The sequence below is a fragment of the Montipora foliosa genome, chromosome 8 (genome assembly GCF_036669935.1).
Source record: "Montipora foliosa isolate CH-2021 chromosome 8, ASM3666993v2, whole genome shotgun sequence".
NCBI classification, from domain to species: Eukaryota; Metazoa; Cnidaria; class Anthozoa; order Scleractinia; family Acroporidae; genus Montipora; species Montipora foliosa.
Genome location: NC_090876.1, coordinates 35,103,750 through 35,108,749, shown reverse-complemented (window position 1 = coordinate 35,108,749; position 5,000 = coordinate 35,103,750). Strand labels below are relative to the sequence as shown.

General features: G+C 41.0%; 1 pseudogene; it reads right to left on the bottom strand.

Moving 5' to 3' along the window:
* Window positions 1-3,807: 3,807 nt before the first annotated feature.
* The window catches only part of LOC137968723 (uncharacterized), an 8,676-nt pseudogene continuing 7,483 nt past the window's right edge, over window positions 3,808-5,000 (bottom strand).

Sequence of the window (5,000 nt, the reverse complement as noted above, 5' to 3'; positions counted from 1 at the left end):
CCTGGAAGAGGACTACAGAATACCCATGCTGGTATTGCAGGAGCACCAAGGATTGTTTGGGCGGATTGTGGAACAGAGAATGTAGTCGTTGCCGGACTTCAGAGATTTTTCTGTTCAGAGGCCACTGATGACTTTGCAGGGGAAAAGAGTTTTCTTTATGGAACATCATCTGCAAACCAGATAGTAGAAAGTTCCGTTCCTTTGCCCTGTGAATTGTCTCTAGCTCAGTGAAAACCTCTCCTGTTCTATTCCCTGGCTGATTAAATAACACTTTTCATCGCAGAGGATAGAGGCTTGGTGGTCGTTTCTCAGAAAGGCTAATTCTAATTGGTGGATGAACTACTTTTTTAAATTTCTTCCTAAACTGAAAAATATACTGAGCTTGGAGAGCCCGATGTTGTATGTTGTAATTTTCGCATTGTCCAGAATAAATTGAACGTGAATAATTAAGACGATGGCCAAAAACTTGTCGAACTGACGCAGCTTTCTTCGTTCACTTGCGTATCATTTATTCTATAGGATTTACGCAGCGCCGGCACTTTCAGGGATTACAATCCGGTGCAATCAGTGAATATTAAGAAGGGAGCTTTATTTTATGCAGTTTATGTAAGGGACAGCTGGCACGGGAGGAGAGTAGGAGTTAATAATTGGGTGGCAATAATTGCATATCAATTATTTTGAAAACTTGTCTTCGGGTCCCTTTTGTGGGGTGCTTCAATATAGAAGCGAAAGCTCGTTAGCCTGTTTTCATTTGCGTGTTCTCAGAAGGAAGGAATTACAGACTTAAGATGTGTACTGGAGAAAAGACGGGAAATAGTTTTCTGCTAATACTAGCATAGGTTTTTAAAAGTGTGCATGCAGGTAACGCTGTCAATAGGATAGACCACTATCAGGAGATGAGTACCATCAAAAACAGTGCATGATAAATTCAGCGCATAGCACTTTCCACCTTTCCAACGACTGAGGATCGTAGACAGGGAGAGGGAATGAAGCTTCAAACAAAGATTCACATAGTGATACCTTCCGTATGTATATTTGAGGGCTTGCCTCCAGCTTTGTTACATGACGCTTATGGAGAAGGAATTGCATCGAGTGGCAAGACATTGGAATACGCATAGGATCAGACCCTATCCCAATCAGGACACTCCATCAGGCAAACCAGACATGTTGTTTTTTCTACCGGAAATGACAGGTAATAAATGAATCATGTTCACGATAACATCGTTAGATTAATCTCCTTAATACTCTAATATCGTTAATACTCTCCCCGATGAATTGGTGGCTACATTGAAAGAAAACCCGAGAGATGCAGTGGTGAGAGCACTAACCTCCCACCAATGTGGCCTGGGTTCGATTTCGAGACTCGGCGTCATATATGGGCTGAGTTTCTTGGTCTCTACCTTGCACTGAGAGGTTTTCTCCGGGTACTCCGCGGTTTCCCCTCTCCTGAAAAATTAACATTTGACTTGATTTGCTTTCATTGTTAATTTCAGTTTACACTGTCCCCAATAAGTGCTTTAGCGCTACAAACGACTGGACACTTAAATAAAGTCATGATGAATACTAGGGAACTTCATTAACGGAAATGCTGAGAAAAACACACACAAACTGACAACCTGACTGATGAGCAAAAACAATGGCTCTAAACGTGTCCTGCTCCTGCGTTTTTACATGTTGGCAAATATTTCGCGGATCTCTTTAAAACACATAAAGTGAAAGGTTATTTAGAGGACGTGAGCAACTTACGAAAAACGTCTACTTTTCTGCTCAATCCTTTTCATAATTAATGAATTACGGTGCGTGTCGCTGGTACTCGTTTTACTGCGTAACAATCATGTTAAGTTACATTTATAGAGTGACGTTCTCGTCATCGTTTTTGCTGTACTTCCTTATACTGACGATGTATAGTTATTATAACATATTTTGTTTGTTTAGATTCACAGATTCACAGGATTATAAAACTCAAGTTGGGGAAAATGATTTACAGATAGGTGATGAGAACTTCTGCATGGAGGCAGACGCCGTTTGGTTGCTGGGAAGAAATTTTTCTGACCTAATTCTTTTAATTATGGAAGACAACAACCTGTCAATGCCAACGTGCGTTGATGAAGCAGAAGAGCTATTCCTTGCATTGATTACCCAGCTACAGTCCTTTTTATAGAACATGGATTTATACTATTGTGGTTGTTAGCTTTTCATTTCTGAATTTGCAAGTTTTGTGAAAGAATTAAGAGTAGCAATAGTGGAATTCCGTAAGTATCTCCAAGATAGGGACCTTTAGCATCGCATTTTCAAAGTCGACCACAAACTTCAAACCACGGTTTTGCCGTTCACCGTAGTGGCAAAATTAGTACTTTTACATAACGTTCGCATTTGGCTGGAAAAAACGCGCCATCTTGGATCATTGTTTTTCTTTAAATGTTTTAATTCAACCAAGCCAGCGTCCTCAAGGATGTGCTAAGAGGTAAAGCATTAAAAGAGATAAGTTATAGGTTTAAACGTGAGTTCTGTACCTACAGAATTTTAAGGTGAACAACACTGCTGTAAATCACCTTCCGCAAGATTCAGAAATTGAACCACTGACTGCAAACTCGACCGCAAGACCATGTCACGTGACACGCAGAGGTTTGCCGTTTCTCCATGTTTCGAAAAAATACGCGCTGCTAAATGTTTCTAATGAAAAAAAAAAATGTTTTTAAACTAAGCTAAAGGCCCAGTGTAAGCCTTGACTCTTATCAGCAGGCAAGCTTGTTCCTGATTTGCTCTTTATTTATGGCAAGCTTCTGTTCGCGACCTGGCAATGATTGTTAACTATGAGAAATTAATGCCTCAGACTAAAGTGATATTGGCCCTTGATGAGAAAAATATAATTGGACAGAATCCCGAATGCAACATACATACTAACAAGGAGGAAGTCATAGTACACTCTTGTGGTAACTGCCTTGTTCCGTGGGAGCCAGCCAAGCAGTAAAACTCATCAAGTATGATCAGCCAGAGATGCACATGTCATCTTTAGCAAAAAAACGTCAGGCCACTTATTTTAAACTTGGTTAGAGAATGAAGCATTTTCTTCTGCTACTTCACTTTAATAACGTGCATTGCTACACATTTTCTTCTTTTCATTTTCGCTTACACAACCAGGATTTGACAAGGAACACAGATCTGCATCGTGGTGAATCCACTGTTCAAAACAATAACCAAACAAAATAGACAATAGTATATTGAACAATACTTGGACATCCCCTTGGACGTGCCCTAACATAGGTGAAAACTGTGCCTGGCATGTTCAGTAAATGTCAAGTGTCCGATCAACTGCATGTGAAACAAGCCACTGTGAACCCAGCAGTTTTTTGTTTTTCTACTGAATCAGTTTCAATAACGTGTAGTCTACCAAGTAACTGAAAATTTATGCCCGTGCTTAGTACCTCATTTTGTGAACAGAACCATCAATTTCAACTGAGTTACATTTGCCCTATCCAAAATACTAATACCGCTGAAAAAGTGTAACACTATTTGACTCCGAACAGTTGCAACACAAATTAAAAGTCACTGAATTTCATTTTGTTTTCTGATAAAATTCTTCTAGGTCACTTTCTTGTTCCTTGGTATTCTGGGGCTCAGTCCAATGAAAGCCTAACCACTCCCCCTGGCATCCGAATACAACAGAGCGATCACTCTGTAAAACAGAAACTATGCAACCAGTAGTCCAATGACAACAATAACCATTCCTTGAAGTTGACCTCAGTCAACAAGACATGTTCAATATCATGATACCGTGGCCGCTTTGGTACGGTTGCGTTAATGTCATTAGTCAAACAAATCCCACAATGTGGGATCCATAAGGTGGACATCGAAATTCTCCTTTAAATGATTAAATGAACGATAGTTGCGAGCCACAGTCAAAATCGGAAGCAATGCGAGCTGTTGGCCTAATAGCTCCTTCAGGCATGTTTTGGAAGTGAATCGCGATGGTTTTTCCGGAAGGAGTACATCAGAAACGCACTACAGAAACAAACAAACTTCACTGCCATTTTGCTATCCATGTTTCTCACGTACTGTTTGAGCCACCTGTACACTTTTCTTCCTGAGGGTTGTCTGGAGCTGACCTGAACTGAAGGGCGACTCTCGTCGGGGTCGGGCAACACATCTCGTACAGCGCATCCAACTCCTCTCTTTCAATGCCATTCCAAAAATCACCCATACCCTCTCTTAGCTTAAGCAATGGCAGAAATGGTTTTGTTATGAACTCTACAGTGGCTACTTTCAGGAGTAACTTTCGTAAGGTGTCAGAAGAGGGCTTCGTTTTTTCTTTAAAATCATCCAAAATGTTGACAATTTCTTCCAGTGGAAATGGCTTTGTGCCATTCAACCCAGTTAGCACTGTCTCTCGCTCTTTCTCGGGCAGCATCATCAGAGAGATTCCAGCAGACACTCATCACTTACTGTGCCAAACAGAGCTTGGTGAAGGGAGGCTCGAGCTAACTGTATTGGAAAGCTTCCGCACATCACAAAGCCATGGGTTAGAATTCGCCCTACAGGGACAAAATCCTCTGGCTGCATAGCTGGCGAAATGACGATGGCAATTGGGAACTTCCACCACAATTAAACATCATAAAATTATGCAAAAAGACAAAACATTTCTCGTAGCACTCCTTCTCCACTGCCCGCATCCTTGTCAAAATACACTGTGAGGTTGCGCTTACAAATCTGTGGGTCTTGGTAAATACGAATTAGTTCAGTTATATTGTGCCTGTTGATGATTAAATGTTCGCCTTTCTCCAGCCTACTCAGTCCTGCTTGCAGTGTGCCTCTAAACTTTCATAACCATCTGGCTTTCTCTCATTTGAAAATCATATTCATTAACGTTCCTCAGGACGAGACAAGTCAGGACGTTGACCTCATAGAAAGCTACTTCATTTGCATCTGTCTCCAATGGCATGGATCACTTATTTCCGTCATAGAAAGAAGCTCTTTGTCGGCACTTGCCACACTTGCGTCTG